The sequence below is a fragment of the Bubalus bubalis genome, chromosome 14 (assembly GCF_019923935.1).
Source record: "Bubalus bubalis isolate 160015118507 breed Murrah chromosome 14, NDDB_SH_1, whole genome shotgun sequence".
NCBI lineage: Eukaryota > Metazoa > Chordata > Mammalia > Artiodactyla > Bovidae > Bubalus > Bubalus bubalis.
In genome coordinates this window covers 39274677-39295149 of record NC_059170.1, presented here as the reverse complement: position 1 = coordinate 39295149, position 20473 = coordinate 39274677, and the positions used below count along the sequence as shown (strand labels likewise).

The following is a 20473-nucleotide window of genomic DNA, read 5'->3' as shown; positions in this document are numbered from 1 at the left end:
TAAATAGGAAAAGAATTTGAAAAAGAACAGGTGTATATATATATATGTATAAGTGAATCACTCTGTGGTATACCTGGAGCTAATACGACTTTGTAAATCAACTGTAGTCCAATATAAAATTTAAAAACCTTTTTAAACTCCATATATCTTATGTACTGGAGGAAGGATGAGGGAATTTTTTGTTTAAACTTGGTTCTCCTCAGCCTTTAAAGGATTACAATTGAGTCAAAGGTATTTTCAAATCCCTTGGAGAAAATAACATGAAAAATGACCTAATATTACACAATAGGTAAGTGTATTTAGAGGGCTATTAACATTTATCAATGGAGTTAATAAATGCAGGCATTTATTAAGAGATTTAATGAATAATTGAAAACATCTTAATTATTAATTTGAACAAATTTTCAAATTCAGTTTTACAAATGTATCACGTATTAGAATAAACAACAAAGATTCAATTCTCATGTATGCATTTTCACACAATAAAATTTTATTAAGTAGATAAAACATTCACAAAAGGAAAATCCATAGGAAGAGTAATGTCCATATCACGGGCAATTTTCAACCAAAAGTCATATATTTTTAAGACAGGTTTGACTCATTTAAGTTTCATTCATCGAAATTAAAAAGAAAAACAAAAAACAGTGCATTTAATTCTAAGCAGTGTGATTAATTCAACCAACCACGTACAGAATTAAAGCAATTTTTACTGTTTTGTCCACATAATGCTGAAAACTTTTGACCAAATATACCAATTATTTTGTCATTCTATGCCTCAGTCAGGTCTTCTTAAACTTTTGGTCTTCATTCTCTTCAAAGACCATCAACTCTGCTTCTCTTCAATAGGTCAAATTTAATCTCATAGCGGGAAGGTTTTTTAAAGATCCGTATGGAAAAGCACTGTGTGTGACAAACACTTTGATGAAACAAAGATGAATAAACCCAATCACTTCCCTCCAAGAGAGTGCAATCTAGTTTACAGAAATCAATAGCTCTAACCTATAATAGATTTGATGATTATCCCACTGGGGATCTCACTTTTTTGTTAATCTGTACCTTGAATTCTAAACAAATATTTTTGGACTTGGTCAAGGTCCAAAGGTATATGACTCTAGAAAATTGTCTTTATAGTGACGAGAAGACTGAAGAGCCTGTAGCCAAGCCAACACTGTCCTTGGTGTGCAGATACCATGGGAACAAGCTTGGTCCTTCCCCAAGGGGCTGAGAGGATAATGGGGGAACAGAGCCAGCATCACAGCCTTCTCCGCCCCAAACCAAAGAGCTAGAGCCCAGCTTTCTGCTCAGGGTCTCGGGCGCACATTTCACACTGAGGGGTCCGGAGCAGCAGAGGAAACGTAAGTAGAATTCAAAATCGTGTGCCTTCAGCCGTTCTCAAAACCTCTCTCCTCTGTGTTCCCACAGCATGAAGTCCACCTGCCAACCTCGAGTGTTCCTGGTTCGCTTCAACAGCTCTCTGAAAACTATCCTCCATCACCAAAGCGGGGGGCTCCATCCAGCCCAGGTCCTCTCCCACCAGGCTAAAGTGGAGGCACGTCCTCTGAGACATTCAACTCTGGACTGAAGATGCTTTAGCACTCAGCTCCTCCCATCAAAGATGATCCACTGATATAAGGACATTCGGAACAGAAGCAGCTAAGAATAAGCACCTACGCATCACATGGATTGTCCCCTTTTGTTTTCACAGTAGCCCTGGCAGGGAACTGTCCCTACCCTCCTCATTTTAAGTTGGAAACCAGAGTTTGGATGGATTAAATCTTGAACCCTCAATTGCGCCACTACTACCCAGCAGAAATACCACCTCCCCCTGGACAGCCTGTCTGCAGACCTCAGGATCTGGGCATTACTCTTAATTAGATGCTGCAGTTAAACCCTGGAAAGGTATGGGACACATGGTAGTGCTTCAGAAAGTTCCCCTGATAGCATCCTCTTTCATACAAGGGGTGGCCTGGTATGCTTTGGAACTAATCTGAGCCAGAGTTGGGATATCTGAGCAGCCCCACCTTGGGTCCTGCCCTGGGCAGGCTGCACTCACCCCAGAGAAGGCAGGTGTCTGCCCTGCAGGACAGAGATCCCCCCAAGAGCCTTTCCACGGTCAGGTCTGCAGGACCATCCTGTCTGTTGGCACAGGGTGTGAATATCTCTCTAACTGTCCTGCTCACCTCTGCTCTTCCATTTATAAGCCTTTATGCTTCTGCCTCTGTAAAGATTCTCATTCTCTTCCTCAGGACCAGCCAGCCACTGTCTTCAGAAAAAAAAAAAAAAAAAATATATATATATATATATGTATGTGTGTGTGTATATATGTGTATTTCCATTGATTTCAAATGATGCTTTATACTTTGATTAGCAGCTTAAAAAAAAAACAAATAAGTAAAACCCATAAACCAGACCCCAGGCTCTACAATAGAATCTGATGTCTAGAGAAGAAAGATCCCAGAAGAAGGAATTTTCTACTTTAGTGATGGGCGATAGCCATGACCTTAAGCTGCATTCTCATCCATGTGGCCACCGGTAAAATAATTTCCATCTCTTTCATTGCATGAAATGTGAATATTTAATCAGGTGAAAGCACTGAACAATAAGGCGCAACACTTGGGTTGTTGTCTTCCTCCTGAAGACTCTAACCACAGGATGCTAAAGTCTAAGCATCCCATCCTTCATTCATGAAATGCAAGTTAAATACATCAGCATCCTCACAGAGTGATGGTATGGGAAATGACAAGTTTATGTGAAAGTTAAGAAAATGTAAGCACGATCATCACGTTGTTATAAATAAAGCTTCTTCCTTCCCTTATTTCTGAGGAAATTGGCTGTAGCATCATTTTACTTAAATTAAAAATTTGTTCCCCAGACTTATGGTTGCCAAGAAGGGGCAGGGTTGGGGAAGGGATGCAGTGGGAGGTGGGGTTAGCAGATGCAAACTATTATACACAGAATGGATAAACAACAAGGTCTTGTTCTATTGCACAGAGAACAATATTCAATATCCCAGGATAATCCAGGATGGAAAACAATATGCAAGTGGAGAGTGAGAAAGTTGGCTTAAAGCTCAACATTCAGAAAACGAAGATCATGGCATCCGGTCCCACCACTTCATGGGAAATAGATGGGGAAACAGTGGAAACAGTGTCAGACTTTATTTTTCTGGGCTCCAAAATCACTACAGATGGTGACTGCAGCCATGAAATTAAAAGACGCTTACTTCTTGGAAGGAAAGTTATGACCAACCTAGATAGCATATTCAAAAGCAGAGACATTACTTTGCCAACAAAGGTTCGTCTAGTCAAGGCTATGGTTTTTCCTGTGGTCATGTATGGATGTGAGAGTTGGACTGTGAAGAAGGCTGAGTGCCAAAGAATTGATGCTTTTGAACTGTGGTGTTGGAGAAGACTCTTGAGAGTCCCTTGGACTGCAAGGAGATCCAACCAGTCCATTCTGAAGGAGATCAGCCCTGGGATTTCTTTGGAAGGAATGATGCTAAAGCTGAAACTCCAGTACTTTGGCCACCTCATGCGAAGAGTTGACTCATTGGAAAAGACTGATGCTGGGAGGGTTTGGGGGCAGGAGGAGAAGGGGACGACAGAGGATGAGATGGCTGGATGGCATCACTGATTCGATGGACGTGAGTCTGAGTGCACTCCGGGAGTTGGTGATGGACAGGGAGGCCTGGCGTGCTGCGATTCATGGGGTCGCAAAGTCGGACACAACTGAGCGACTGATCTGATGTATAATTGAAACATTTTGCTGTTACAGCAGATATGGTGGGAATTAACAGAAATGAACACAACAGTGTAAATCAACTATACTTCAGTGAAAGAAAAAATTGGGAAAGAGAAAAAAAAACACGTTTTTAGGTACCCATTGCTCTGGCAGTTGCTAGCAAGCCCACAGTAAGTGTTGCTGAACGGAGCTAAGTGTCAGGGTCCTGTGACCTGCAAGACTTTTCAGACACACACAAGAACACTGAGGCTGCTCCAATCAGTTTCTCCCAAAGCACAGGTTTAATTCAGGTGCAATTGGTGATAAGGGAAAACAGGAGCTTTAATTTTATCATCATCTGAACTCTTTCTGCAGGTACATAAATTCATGGCAGTATCATTAGGACCCAATAAGAGAAAACTGCACTTCCTGATGTGGAAGGGTGAGACCTCAGTCACAAGACTGATAGGATGCTGGTATCCCTCTTACCTCATGAATTCAAAGAAATCACTCTTGTAGCCAAAGTACTTCTCCATATAAAAGCCATACACCGAAGCCATTTCGTAATGCAATGCTCAATGCTATTCAGAAAAGGTTGAGGCTTCATTGAAAAATAAGGAATTCACTCCTTCTACTTCCCAAGTCTGATACCTTAACCACAGCCTCTGTTTTCCATATGTGTCATGTTACAGCTAAATCATGTTGGTGTGGACATAACGGAAGTGTAATTGGATTAACTTCCCAAAAGAAACCTGATCTCAAGCAGAATGATCACTTTTGTAGTACAATATAGAGCTTATCTTTCCAAATAAATGGGGAAAAAATAAAGCTGTACATTTTTTCCATTAATGTTGCTTTGCCCCACTGCCCCTCCCCCCCACCAACCCACACACACACCATCATCTCCTGTCACCAAAGCCCAGGAATAGCATTAAAATCAGCTCAAATTCCAGGTACAGAACATTATAAATAGCCTATCTTCAAGCCCTTGTTTAGAATGCAAATAAAACCTCTATGGATACAATTTTAAATAGGAATTGCTTATACATTTTGTATGCGTCTTATGGAAAAAGCTTTCCTTTTATGGGGAAAGTTATTTCTATTGCATACGTTTTCAACACACCTCAGTCTTTTAGACAACAGATTAAAATCTAGTCTTTCCAGTGAAAACATTGATGACCTGATTTGCACATTCTGCCATCTTCATGTTTGACTCACACACTGTCATCAGTGTCTTTTTGCCATCAGAATCTTCTGTGCTCCAGCCACAGGACAGAATTTCTAATGAATGTGCTGTTTACTTTCCAAATGTGTTGGGCTGTGTGTGCTGGAATCCTCTGTTAGTTTGGCTTAGATGTTTATTTGAATCAATGAAAGAAAACCAAATAATTGGCATATTAGCGTTTTTCAGAACAGCTGAAATTAAAATTCGGATCTGGATGTTGGTGATTAAGCGATGCTGTTTGGACAGCCCGTCTGAATGCCTTCATACTGTTGGTTTTTTAAAAAAAAAAAAACAAAACTATTTGCTTCATTTGTCACATAAGTTTCAGCATTTTCTGAAGCCCTGTTCTGCCCACAGTCAGTCAGTCCAGTCGCTCAGTTGTGTCCAACTCTTTGCGAACCCATGGACTGCAGCATGCCAGGCTTCCCTGCCCATTCACCAACCACTCACTGTATTGGATGGTTACTATGTTTTAGGCGCTGTGCGAGACAGTGTGTGTGGTCTGTAAGTCTGGATTATATGCACGTTTTAATTAAAGGAAACTGGCTTAGAGAAGTTATGTGTCACACAAGATCTACTCCTTTAAAAACCTATATAAATTTATCCTTGGATTTTTTATAGAAACTAAAGAAATCAAAACAGCCTTTGATGCTAGGTTGTGCAAACAGAAACTCTTGTCTTGTTTCTTGATAACAATGCTCAGAGTTGGATGGTGTCTCTAAAGGGCTTACGAGGCTAATGCTGAAGTCCTTCTGTTTTTCCTCATTTCAGTTTCCATTCTGATTGCGATTTAAAAGGAACTGAACACTAGTACAGAAAAAAGTGTATGTCATTAAATACAAGGCCAAAAGACTCAGCAGTAATAAAAGAAATGGACGAGGGTGTGGGGAGCGTCCTGACGTCGGAGCTCTGAGAGCAGTATCTGCCTTGAAGCACTTTGTTGCGGCATAAAGTGCATCCTTTCCAGCTGTGCCTGTTAACTGTTTTCGAAGTCATTTCAGAACAGGTTTTGTGAATGTTCACGAACTCATTCTTTAGTCAAAGTGGTGGATCTTTATGCCATGGGAAGATCTGTGCCCATGGGCCCTGAGTAGATCTGTGCCCATGGGCCCTGAGTGGGCCCAGCTGTCACGTGTTTGTGCTGAAACACAGGGTGGGGCAGATACCCTGGAGGGTCAGAGAGCTTTGTGGCCAGTATGCGGAGTGTGTGTGTGTGTGTGTATTGTGTGTGTGCGTGTGTTTGCTGGGAACATACCAGTACTCAGGCAGCAAACTGCATAACCTCGCTCCAGCCTATACCTCCTCCCCTGCCCTGTGTGCTTACACACACACACACATACACACACTCACATGCACACACAGATACAGATACATATAGGCACACATACACACACACACAAATACACATGTGTAGACATGTACACAGAGACATATACACACAAATGCACACATAGATACATATATACTCCTACACAGACACACACATACATAGATATACACACATGTACTCACATACACATCCATGTACACACAGAGATACACATACCTATGGGCACACACAAACACACAGACACACACATATACACACACACACACAGACACGCGGATTGTTTTCTGGGTCTAGGTGTGGGCAGAGGAAGTAGCCTCTCCTTCCATCTCCCCTCCCCACACTCCAGTCAAGGCTCAGTCAGGCCCTACCCCAGGCGGGAGGACCACTGGTCAGGGTCTGGACGAGACCCCTGTGTTGGACCAGCAGCGAGGCAACCCTGGGCAGGCATAAGGAGCCGGGCTCGGGCATCATATAAAGATGCGAGCCCAGCCCCCAGGTCTCCTCTGGCCCAGACTCCTGGAAACCTGCCCAGATTTTACAGGAATCCATCTGGAGCCACAGAGCCAAGGCTGGTCAGTTAGGAGGCTGTGACCTGACACAGAGCAGGCTGGCGCTTTCCTCCCATGGGAGAGGCGCATCCCCGAGGCCACCTCTCCCAGGGGCACACGGAGCCCCTCCCTTGCAAGAGAGAGGACTGTAGATTCTGCCCACACCGCTTCCCGGGGAGGCCCCCCACACCCCCTGCCAAGTGTCCAGTGAACCCAGCTTCTCCAGCGCAGCCACCAGCCGGCCTCTCCTGTGACACTGTCCCATACACCAGGGTGGATGGAGGGATGGAGTCTGTGTGTGTGTGTGTGTGTGTGTGTGTGTGTGTGTGTGTATGTGTGTGCATGCATGTGTGCGCATGCACTGGGGCAGCAAAGGGTGGAATGAGAGGGTGCTCCTCTTGCGGCCACCTCAAGAGAACATTCTGGAAATGCCCCTTTGTCCTCTTCCTCATTATTGTCCTCAAAATCGCAGCCAGTTCCAAACATTCTTTCCCTTATTTTTCAGGATCCTGTTGGGGCAGGACCTGTCCTCGGGGGGCCTATGAAGTTTTCCTGATTTTCTGAAGATCTGTGATACCAGGGGCTCCAGGGCAGGCTGACCCTTGCTGATGGTTTGGGACCTCAGCACCCTGTGAAAACCTATTGACAAGACCATTTACATAAATCTACGTACTTCAGATGTCACCGACTCAGTGTAACTTTCCTATCATTAAATTATTCTGTTCTCAGCTTTTAAGTGTTTTAGGTGCCCCCTACCCCTCAACCAAGTGTACTCTTCTCTTTGTAAGACCAGGGAGTTGGGACAGTTTCTTCAGCTCCTTCAGGAAGGCTGTTTCAATTTGCAAGTTTTCTCCAATATCCACTTGGTTTTACCCACTTTATTTAAGGTTAAACTGAGCTGTCCTGATGTAGCCTGAAGTTAGAAGTTTGCTGATGTTCCAGTGCTTAGGCTAAATTCCAAGGTTTCTCATCATCTCATACCACACAATCTGCAACCTTATCTCTCCTCCAAGTAACCAGTTTCTTATTTTCAGAGCAGAGTCTTCCCCATTACCTCTGCTGTGCATTCTGCCCCTGGGTCTCTGGACACACCATTCAAGCCTCTGCTGACCCGTAACTGTTGACCCTAAATACAGGCGTACTCACAGTCAGACTTCCCTCTCCAGTTATTTTTTTAAATGCTTTTTAGCTTTTGCATAGTAAAGGAAACCATAAAACAAGACAAAAAGTCAACCTTCAGAATGGGAAAAAAATATTTGCAAATGAAGCAGCTGACAAGGGATTAATCTCCAAAATATTCAAACAGCTCATGCAGCTCAATATTAAAAAAAAAAAAAAAAATGACACAAATAACCCAATCAAAACCTGGCCAGAAACCTCAATAGGCTTTTCATACAGATGGCCAAGAGGCACACAGAAAGATGTTCAGTATCACTAATTATTAGAGAAATGCAAATCACAACTACAATGAGATAACACCTCACACCAGTCAGAATGGTCATCATTAAAAAATCTACAAACAATAAATGTTGGAGAGAGCTTGGAGAAAAGGGGACCCTCCTACACTGTTGGTGGAAATGTAAATTGATACAGCCACTATGGAAAACAATATGGAGTTTTCTTAAAAAAATCCAGTGTTTTTTTTTTTTAATTGCTTGGGGTTCCGATACCAATATGGCAATACTTCCAGCCCAGAAACAACACAGGAAAATGCTTTGTGTCTATATGACTTATAGCAAACCCATATATCTATGTTGCTGGTATATGTCTTTCACTTAATATTTTTTCTGAACTAAAACTTTTTTCCTTAAAGAAAACTCAGTCGCCACATCTACCAGACAACTGTTATCCAAAGAAAGGCTCAACTCGGACCTAAACAACAAAAAGTCGAACAAAAATGATCACATTTTTAGCCAAAATCTCTTCTGAGAGATTGAGTTATCAAGTGAAAATAGACTTGTGGGGAGGTCATGAGAACCACAAAGCAGTATTTCACTCATTCTGAAGACTTCTTCACCTTAGCTGAACAGTAAAGTTGTTTTGGTAATGGTGTTCAGCGTTGTTGTAAAATTGATTGAAGAAAACCTAAACATACTAAATGAGTACTCTGGATATTGTTCTTATGTAGAATATCTAAGCATCTAAAATTGTGACTTGGATCCCAGGAATACTACAGATTCAGTTATTGAGATCCACCACGTGAGATAATCGTACTAAGCGTATATTTCATTTTTGAAGCATGCATTTCAAATGTTTCATTCTTAATATACCAAAGTGAAAAGGAAATTGCCTTTTCTTCTGATACTACATATAAACAAGTAGAATATACACTTTAAAAGTATTTGTTCCCTATGCCACTCAGAGAAGAGAGAATTGGCATACTGACTAGCTCTAACCCTCAAATCTGTACTTCACTAGCCACGTGGCTCCCCAAGGAAACTATTACATTTCATCAAGTTCTGAGTGTTCTTCTGTTTTATAAAGACACTGATATCTCTACAAAGGCCACAGTGGGCTTGGGAATGTCAGTGAGATAAAGTGCTTGAAAGCACCCTGATCATTGTATTCTAACATTTCACTTTCATTCCCATAAACCTTAATGCCATACCCAGAACAGGGGAATCTATATGGACAAGAACTACAGGCTTTTCCTTTCCTTTCCTAATATAAGTTAGTATCAGTGGAAATCAGATGGGTTACAGACAAAAGGTAATTCTCAGTATCTATTAAGACTCTCCATTGTCACCTACTTTCTCCTTCAATTCTATGGCAGCATCTTATCCCCAGTCTACATTGTTTTTCATCCAGGTTTTCTTTCTCTTTGAAGATCATGGGGCATAGCTGGGCTGGTCTTAGGCACATTTGCCAAGTATCTAATCAGTGTAGCTGATAGCGCTTACTCACCTTGTTGATAAACAGGAGGGAAGAATAGCCGAATTTCCCAGAAACCAAAATGAAAGTGCTCCGCTTTCTTCCTCCTTAAACAAAGAAGTGAAGTGAAGTGAAGTCGCTCAGTCGCGTCTGACTCTTTGCAACCCCATGGACTGTAGCCTACCACTCTCCTCCATCCATGGGATTTTCCAGGCAAGAGTACTGCAGTGGGGTGCCATTTCCTTCTTAAACAAAAGAGCTAGCCAAAGAAACAATGTCCTTAGGGAGAGAAGTCACATCATGTCTTATGTGCTTCCTCCAACACAACGTTATTCTTTTTTTTCTTTAATTTTTACAATATTATGTTGGTTTCTGCCATACAACAATGCAAATCAGTCATTTGTCATTGTTGTTCAGTCTCTCAGTCGTGTCCAAATCTTTGCAACCCCATGCACTGCAGCACGCCAGGCTTCCCTGTCCTTCACCATCTCCCAGAGCTTACTCAAACTCATGTCCATTGAGTTGGTGATGCCATCCAACCATCTCATCCTCTGTCGTCCCCTTCTCCTCCTGCCTTCAATCTTTCCCAGCACCAGGGTCTTTATCCGCCATAAATGATATATGTATGAAAGTGAAAGTGTTAGTCACTCAGTCATGCCCAACTCTTTGCGACCCATGAACTGTAGCCCTTCAGGCTCCTCTGTCCATGGGATTCTCCAGACAAAAATACTGGAGAGGGCAGCCATTTCCTTCTCCAAGGGATCTTCCTGATCCAGGGATTAAATCCAAGTCTCTGGCATTGCAGGTAGATTCTTTACTACCTGAGGAAACCCAATATATGTATGTATAATCAGCCATAATTGTACATATAACCCCTCCCTCTTGAGCCCCTCTCTCTTCCCCAATGCCACCCCTCTAGGTCATCATAGAGTGCCAGACTGGATTTCCTGTGTTACACAGCCACCTCTTAGCAGGCATCCACTTCACACATAATTTATACAGAATGAAGTAAGTCCAAAAGAGAAGAACAAATATTGTATATTAACACATATAAATGTAATCTAAACAGTTGCATTGATGAATCGATGTGCAGGGAAGGAATGGAGACCTGGATGTAGAGAATGGGCTTGTGGACACAGTAGGGGAGGGACAGAGTGGGACAAATGGAGAAGGTAGTAGCAATAATGTCATTCCTGACTGAAACAGTATTCTTTTCCATGTTTCAGTCTTAATGATGCTGTGATTAAGGGCCTTGTAGATTTTAATTCGCACTGAACACTGTGTTTAACTCACTGAATGTAGATCAGGGAACAGAGTTGCTATTTGAGGGAGAAAATGAAATGAACAAGGAATTCAGTTAACTTCACATGTTTTCCAATAATTTCTGATGATTTCAGAAAAAAAGAATGTATTTTTTTGTTGTTGTTGGGGATGGAAAAGACTCATGTATTTTTCATTTAATTTAAACAGCTGACATCTCTACCACCTCTGACTGCACCATCATAGAAAACAGAGAGGCCACCCTCCTAAGCTGACATCTGGATGACATACATGTATTCCTTGGAAAAGGTGCCATCCTTAGATACTTTTAGTAGAATTCTTGAAATAAATGCATTTTTTTCTGTAAAGTGCAATGGATGCTGAAGACACCACAAAATTGCAGAATGCCATCTTTCTAAATAGTCTAAGGTGATATCCTGCTTTAGAATAAAAAGTGCTGCAGTAAATTATCTTCATGTGAGCGTGAAATCATTGGTCCTATGACTAAAGCTCGTCTGTGTGGGTACATCCTGATTCTGTGTTTTCCTTACAAAAGGAAGTTGATTTACAAAAACATCATGTCAGCATTCACATGTTACACTATCTGAACATGTTCTTGGACAATGTCCAAAGATTAGTCATGAGAAAAACATCTTTATCTTATTTATTGAAAGCTTATTGTAAAATTTTTGTTTACCAAAGTCGCCATTGTGGCATTTATATATATATGTATGTGTGTATATATATATATGTAAAAACATATATGAGGGCTTCCCTGGTGGCTCAGCTGGTAAAGAATCCGCTTGCAATGAGGGAGACCTGGGTTTAATCCCTGGGCCGGGAAGATCCCCTGGAGAAGGGAATGGCAACCCACTCCAGTGTTCTTGCCTGGAGAATCCCAGGAATGGCAGAGCCTGGTGGGCTGCTGTCTATGGGGTCGCACAGAGTTGGACACGACTGAAGCGACTTAGCAGCAGCAGCAGCAGCAATGAGCTGTAACCCACTCCAGTGTTCTTGCCTGGAGAATCCCAGGGACGGGGGAACCTGGTGGGCTGCCATCTATGGGATTGCACAGAGTCGGACACGACTGAAGTGACTTAACAGCAGCAGCAGCAGCAATGAGCTGTAGTGTATATTTCCCCTAAGGATACAAAAGCTAGAAGAGGGACATTGGACCTACTTGTGAAGAAGTTCATAAGCAAGTGCAAAAGACAAGGATGAGAACACACTTCAGCCACGCTCCTACGTAGGAGTACGAGCGATGTGGTCACGAGTGTAACTTCCACAAGAAGGCTGGCTATTTCCCCAGCCAACAGAAGTGTCCCTTGAGCCGTGTTCTTTCACTGAGCAGTGGAATCCGTTACCTTGCTGTGTGTTTACAGATGGACCCACTGATTTCAATGGGGAGCAGTCACTCTTTATGTCCTGAACCTTTGAGGTCACAGACAAATGAGGACAGTAAATGGTGACGTCCCCTGTGTGCAGGTCCAGGTTTCTGTTGGGTTCATTTGGACTCATTCCTGCACTGAAATAGGGAGGAGTCTCCAGGATGGAAAATGATGTCACATGGCCTCAGCCTGCTTGTCTACCTTCCGCTTAGGAAGCTTGGCTTGGGGGTGGGGCTGTGCTTAATACAAACACAGATGAACCCTTCTCTTGGGTCAGAAGCCTGCCCCAAATGCATTTTCCCCGGGCTTACTTTAGCTCTGTTGTTTTTCTCACGAGCTTCCTGGAAAACAAGATTCTCCAGATGCAGCCACAAGCATGCGCTTCTTTGCAAGAAGCATTGAGTGAAGCGCTCTGGGCTGGTGGAGTTCAGACACCCAGCTCCTTCTTTCCTTGGTGTTGGAAAAGGACAGAGAGCAAGTGAGCAACTGCTTCCTTCCTCAGAACTCAAGACTAGCACTGGATAGATAAGTGAACCTCAGGGCCAGAACAGTCTTAAATGGATGTATCAGAAGACCTGTAGGGCTGGCAGGTCTCACTTCCAAGGTTATATCTCCACAGAAAATGAGGCTAGGGCACCATTAGAACCTTCTGCATAGCCAATCTATTTATATGTGCAGTCAGAAATATGCTACACAAAATTTAATTGTGATCAGCAAATACTGACCCCAGTCTTACATGCTTGTCACATCAAGATACTGCTGTGTTGCTCTTCTTTGAACACAATGCCCCATGTTGCACTGTGTCGTGTCTAAGCAGGCTGGTGAGAGCATGAAGGACCCAATGTCAACTTGCTCCCAAAAATGCGTGATTGAATTAGGGACGAGCCTAACATAGATGACAAATGACACCTCATGTTTTGGGTTTTCTCCCTTCGTGGGGTGGGGCCTATGTCCCTCCCCGTTGACTCTGGTTGGAGGTGCGTCAGCTTCAACCACAGCTTATGGTGAACGTGAAGCTACAGTGCTCTTGAAGTGTGGTCTGTGCACCCCAATGTGGTTCTCTCAAGATGCTTGTACATCGAGCTCCACAGAGTCTGACGTCATGGGGGTCACCTGCTGGCACTCCATGGTACCTCGGCCAAGCTCATAGCCAACAGCACCGAGCCACCCCAACCTCCAGCCCAGGCAGCCTTCAGGGACAGCAGCTCTGGACAAGGTCCAGCTGCAATGCCATGAGGGGCCCCATGTGAGAACTGCATGCTTGAGCCCATCCCAAGTCCTGGCCCGCAAGGTCACCAGGAGAAGTAGCTAAAGGTGGTAGTAACCTGCATACAGCAGCAGTGATGCATATGTACCATCAAATGGATGCACAACCAGGAGCACAGGAAGGGAGCTCCTTGACCCGACGTGAGTCCAGAGCCCTGGGGAGGCTGCTGGAGCATCCAACTCCTAGATGTCTTTTAAAGGATCCTAGGAATAGGGGATGAGGGGATAAAAGTAAAGGCAGTGGATGAGGTGCTGTTACTAGGAAGTGACAGCCTGACCCAGGTTTAATCCCACAGCCACACATCAGGGTCAGGGTGGTTTGTCATACGTGGGGTGGGGAGCTCTCTCTATCCCAAGGGTGACAGTTGGGGAAGCCCACTTCTGAAGGTGTAATAGTAAACTCAGTCACCTCAGCCGTCTGAGATGGCTTGCCTACAGAGGCTCACGACACTCACACAGATGTACCTGTTTCACCATGTGAGCCACACTGCACCCAAGTGAGGAAGCACAGATTAAAAACCAAATTCATCAGTACTGTAAAATAGTCCCCTTTCCCCCGCTCTGTATCTTTGCAGAGCCAGAAGGGGAAAGAAAAGAAAGTCTTCTGTTCACTTGTTATACACGAGAAGACTCTCAGGCAGCAGAAGATAAGATGTCACTGTGAAGAAGGTATCAGAGGATCCCCGGTGATGCCTGAAATGTGGACCTAAAGCCATATTCAGAAAGACTGGTGGATTTCACTTCCTCTAGAGTACTGGAGAATGTTCGAGTTCGGAAGCCTGTGATGCTCCTCACATAGAAAGTGAAATCATGATAGTGTTTTAAGTGCTCCGGAAGTCTAGTTAACGGAACCAAATCAAGTGGGTGGAGTCTGTACAACCATGAAGGGCGGGTGGCCCCCGTCTCCATGCGGGAGCAGCAGGCAGTTCCTGATGTGTCCTGGGGGCAGGAAAATCTCAGGGACGAGACATGACGTTAGCCTCCCAGACTGGGAGTCAACTCAACTTAGACCTGAATTCTGGCTTTGAAAGTTACCAGCTATGTGATTTGGAGACTGACCAAATTTCATTAGTTAAGACCTTGGTTTCCCTCACATACAAAGGAACCACACCAGACAAGGTGAGAATGTTTTTTCTTGCCAACAGAGAATGTCTCTACCCAATCCCAGGGAAGCTGTGACTTGATGAACACTGTGGTGTGCACCTTCCAATTGCTTAAAACCTGGAGTGGAGACATAATGGTCAGATGGAGGCAGCACAGGGGATGGGTGTGGGAGGACAGACCGTGTGGCTGGCTATGGAAGGAGAAGTCAGGGCCACAACCAGAAAGGAAACACCTGCCCCCATGCAGCACATATGGACACAACCATTCTTTTTAGCCCCCCACACAGTATTTTCTGGCAGTTCCATGTGAATTATGAGAGATAGTGGCAGAGGTAGATATCTTTGGGGGAGTTATTTTGATACATGCTCCAATCCAAGAAGGATGATGAATGGTCACTGAAATGGAACCCAGCATGGTGGATTATGAGTGTTTATGAAATCAACGCCATCTACAAGGAACACGCTGACCGCCGGGAAGCACTCAGTGTGAGTTGGGGGAGGAGAGAGCTTAGAGCTTAGTCATGGGTCCAAACCACAGGTAAGCACATCAAAGTCATAAAACAGGTGTCCTAGAGAATCCGTCTTTGGGTTTTGTATCAACTTTGTGCCCATTCTGGAAATGAAGAGCTCAGAAACATTTAGGGCTTAACTAAAAATGGAAAGAAATGCTAGCTCTTATACCTGTAAGTTTTAGATTTAGGGAAAATGTTTGTTTTTTTTTAATTAATGTCTAAAATATATTTATCATAAAGCACAGAAATATATGTGAGGAATATGAAGTACTATATCCTATGGAGTAGAGTCTCAGCCTGACAGAATTTGGGGGAGGGGTGCCTTCTCACATCCCAACCTAAGTCCCTATGGATTCTGTTCAGCCCTCCTGAAGTGCCATACTATCTTGGAGGGGAATTATGGCAGGAATGAGCAGTGTTACTATGGTGATATGGGATGTGCGTCAATAAAGCGAACACAAAGCCCTGATGGAGAGGAAGATGGTATTTGGATCCCCTGATAGCCATCTGCACAATGGCCCAGTGACCAGCACCTGAGGACTGCAGCGTTTACCAGCACAAGCCTCGCAGGTACTCAGGGGCCCTTTTGGATCTGCAATTTTCACTCATTCAAAAATGCCCAGATCGTGTCTGCTGATGGGTCAGTGTGATCAGTTTTTGTCTTTCCTCTCCAGGTGGAAAAATTGATGAGGTTATACTGTACTCTGTTAATTCTCACAAGCATTATTAATAAGTGAGCAATGCTTTTGAAAGTATATAATACATATCTACTAAGAAGGTCCAAACTGATCGCCTTGTGGCTCAAATTTCAAAACCACTTATTTCTATGTGAAGGAGTAAAACTTCTTACTGTATTACACACGTAATATGCAACATGGTGACTATGGTTAACAATACTGCAATGTGTATTTGACAGTTGCTTAGAAAGTAGAGTTTAAGAGCTCTCATCACATGAAAAAAAATGTTGTAGCTAGGGATGGTGACAGATATTAACTAGACTTAATTGGAGCCATCATTTCACAGTATATACATGTATTGAATTGTAATGTTGTACACATGTAACTAATATATAATAGAGTATATATGCTCATTATATCTCAATTTTTTTTTTAATTTTAAGCAGGAATAAAAGAAAAACTCCAATTCTCAGAAAAATGTTTAAAGGCCCTGCCTCTTGTAGAATCAAAGAATATGAGGGAAATTTCTCTTTTGTTAACAAGGAGGTTTTCTGTTCTGTAAGTTGTACATTTTACCCAAGACAGACCTCACCAGCCACTTGACCTGCCACCATCTGGGATGCTCCAAGCAGGAGATGCGGTTTAATTAGAAGGTGTGTTGGGGGCCCGGGGGAGCATGATCTTTGGAGGTAGACTGTCCTGGTAGTCACAGTCAACACAACTGGGGAAAGTGTCAGCAGAGAGGGGACTAGTGGAGGACTCTCCAGAGAGAAGAGGTTGGGGAGCCAGGCGGCTTCAGACTAGACTAGCCTAAGGCCCTTCTCCTGACTCCAGGTGAAGACAGCAGGTGTGGGCAGAGGACACTGGTTGGAGATTAAAGTCCTCAAAACATCCTCAGGCCTCCTGATGTTATCAGAACTGTATCCCTGGAGGCATTTCCAAGGGGGCAGGAGGTTGATCTTCTAAGGGAAAGGTTGCTGAGTGAGTTAGGGAAACACTCCTAACTGCCCAAAGTCCACCCTCTCTCTTCCACCTGGGGTGCCTCCAAACAGATGACCCTGCAATATTTTGACTAAACTGATGGCATGGACAACAGCTGGGTGCTGAATGGCATAGCCCTACAGCACACCTAGACTGTGAAACCCAGCTCTCCCTGAAACACAACTTCCCAATGCACAGCCGCCTCCTCACCTTCCCACCCCCCACTCCAGCCCCTGTAGGTCCACTGGCTATCTGGAGGCTGAGCCTGAACACACAAGCCCTGTAGAAAGATTTTTATTTTTTAACATTAAGAATAACAGCAACTCTCTTGCGGAGCCATTCTTCACCCAGTTTAGCATTCTGAGGTTACTCAGATTGGACTGTTCCTTGATGGCTATCCAACATTAGGATTTACTTACAAAGAATTTCCAATAAAGAGAGCATCTGCTTGAGGGGCTTCCCTTGGCTGCTCTTCCACAGTGGAAATCGACGAGCCCTTCAGGGTGACCACTGAACAGCAGGGACCCCTCCTTCAGAACACCAAGTTTGGAACCGCTTCTGGAGTCTAACCAGCTCCAGGCCTGACAGTCAAGGATGTCAGCAGATGAGAGTTTAGATGATTGAATCAATTGACCACATGCCAGGAAATGCCATATTTTATTTACTTTTATTATTAAAAATTTCTGTTATTGGAGTATGGTTGTTTTACAATGTGATGTTAGTTTCTGCTGTACAGCAAACTGAGTCAGCTACACACATACATACACCCCTCTTTGTCACCACAAAGCATTGGCCAAAGTTCCCTGTGCTATACAGGAGGTTCTCATTAGTTATGCCATATTCTAGAACTTAATCTCAAGGCCGCTCCTAGACCTGTGAGGACGGCAGCATGTGGTCCAACAGCAATGCCATGGAAAGACACTTGGCAACGAGCACTGATGAACCCCTCTTGAAATGAGATCATTTCCGTGCATTCCTTGACATATTTGTATTTACACCGAAGCATCAAAAACACATTATATTCGTAGGAATTTAATTTTACTCTTTGAGCAAAGTAAGTTATGTAACTAGCTAAAAGGAATGCAAAAGCAATTTGCAAACATGAAATGGCTTTAAGGAATAAATGTACGATGATGCTATTAAGATTATTATCACAATTCAATTAAATGTTCACTAGTTTTTAGTCATGAGAAGGAGCACATACACAGAAGTGAAATGCTAGCCAACTGTTAAATAATAATTAGTGGAAGCAACATTTCCTGATTCTACCCTGAAAGTTAGTGAAGCATTTCAAATAAGTTTTATAAAAGCAAATTTAAAACCTACCTGGAGTCTCATTCAGCATGCCTTGGGAATATGAACTCCTTTTCACAGATGAAAGTGTAAGCATTTTTCTGTTGTGTGCAAAATGTTTTCCTTATTTTTTTTTTACTCCCTGTTGAAATGGCTACTTTCACCCATATATGGCTTCAAACACACAAACCATTTCAGAGCGCCTGTCGAAATTTTTCACTCTTGTCCTAGAGCTAATTTTGGACTTTCAGTCCTAACAATCTCTTCTGGGAACTTTGTCAGTGAAAACAGCATAGTAAGGCACATGTAAATACCATGTTGCATTCTTGAACACAAACCAACGTGTTTTTGTATTTGGTTTATTTGTTTCTGGAACATCTGTTTATAAGTTGCCCATGACAATTGGGAAACACGTTTTCAGCCCTGTGTACAGGAGGACTTTGAAAGCGCTTGCAGATTTCAAAGCAAGGCAATATTTTTTCGGTGACGTCAGCTTCCACTCCCTTGTACCGGGAACTCACCGTCCTCGGAACTGAAAGTTAGGAGTGGATGCCAAAGGTCTTTCACCTGTGAGTGTTTTTCCCGTAAGCCCAGTTAACCAGGCATGCGGAGCTGCCAGATCTGGGAGCGAGACAAGACTCTTCAGTTCGTACAAGCCTCAGTGTCAAGGCTAATTCCTCAGTTGTCCCCAGAGCATGGCCATTTCCACGTAGAGTCCCCACACCTCCTGGCTGGCCCTTGTCCTCCTCGAGTACCTGGGTCCGGCACTCAGAATTAAGCTGAAGATCGACACAAAATACTGTGACCCTTGTGAGCACAGCACATGCTGTCAAGTGCGTGTTACATACCCGAGCTGGAGCTCGTTGTGCCGGCCCCTCCACGACTATACAGTCACACACGCAAGTTTTCAGGGACACATGTATCTATAGGCTGTTTCAGTGAGACTAGAGAACCTTGGTCCTGGGGGCCCAAGAAGCATGTCATTCAGAAAACAGAAGAGTAGATGAAGGATTTTATGCACACACACAGAACACACACACACACACACACACATACACACAGGTGCACACACAAGCACACACTGTAGACTGGTCCTCACAGCCCATCCCGTTCCCCTAATTCACATCACTGGGTAAATCTGACTTCCTCAACTTTACATATGAAAATGAAAATGTTCTAAGATGTCTCTTTTGCTTTGAAGTGTTTAAAAACAATTCTGCATGGAAGATCGTGTTCTCATGCTCTCATATTTTTTTCCTTCTGGAGGTGACATGTCACCACGTAAACTTGGACAAAGATGTGGACGAACCCTCGGCCACGACAGAGCCTGCCCTTTGGGAGCAAGGCCGTGCCAAAATAGACGGCAAAGGAAAACGAAACCCTGAGTGAACAATACAGGCCCCAAAATAGCAGCAGGGTTGACAACCACAGCAGCAGGAACGTCTGCTCATCGCCTGCCAACAGCTCTGACCCTGGCCTCTCTCCCTGGGAGGGGGGAGGGGGCACAGGGGACGTGGGGCCCACCAGCAAGCCAGCTGACAGCACTCTGTTCTGAACCTCAAATCTGAAACAGTGTTAACAGACCTGGGGCGGAACCATCCTTCTGAGGAGCTTTCCAAGGAGAATGAATAAGCTGACTCCCCCAGGGTCGCTGGGAGCTAGAAGGAGACAGCCTCTGTCCACAGGACCAGGAGATGCCCTGAGACAGGTCAGAGCATCCCCAGGCCACAAGTGAGGGAACTGAGACAAAAGCAAGACTGGCACACAGTCCCACAGCTGGAAGCTGTCTAGAAACCATGCATCTACGGTGGGCTGGGAGCCAGGGAAAAACATCCCTGACCCTCATCCTTAACTGAAGATGCTGTGCAAATGAAACCATAGTTGTCAAAGAAACACTCTAGCATCTCATGAGGACACAGGGCACAGCAAACGCACAGAAGAAGAGCCGTCACACCACAGATGGGGGACGATGCGGTCAGGAAGAGGCAGGATGCTTCCAGGAGGTAAGAGAAGCCTGAGCAAAGCCAGGGCCTTAGGGGAGAAGGTTCATAGTGGAAATTAGCCAAGAGAGAGGAGGCAGGCTTGCAGCTTTTTACCACGTCCTGAGCTGGGAAGTAAAGTGGTGAGAAGCCACTAAGAAAACCCGCAGGGACCGGGGACTGGGAAGCTTGCAGCTAGATCCCCAGCTAAGGGAAAGCCTGGAGGAATGATTCTGAGACAGTCAAATGGGGAGTGAGAGACCAGGTGGATTCTGTCCCTCCCAGGTAGGAGGCTCCACATCCCCATGACACTGCCCGCA

At 44.0% G+C, this 20473-nt stretch overlaps 1 long non-coding RNA gene across 1 annotated transcript; it reads right to left on the bottom strand.

The window, feature by feature from the left end:
* Positions 1-385: 385 nt before the first annotated feature.
* Positions 386-19915, bottom strand: LOC123464897. The gene is made up of 3 exons (XR_006639971.1): positions 18208-19915; positions 9728-9801; positions 386-2263 (listed from the first exon to the last, which is right to left on the bottom strand). It is a non-coding gene; the product is annotated as an uncharacterized LOC123464897 (long non-coding RNA).
* Positions 19916-20473: the final 558 nt, after the last annotated feature.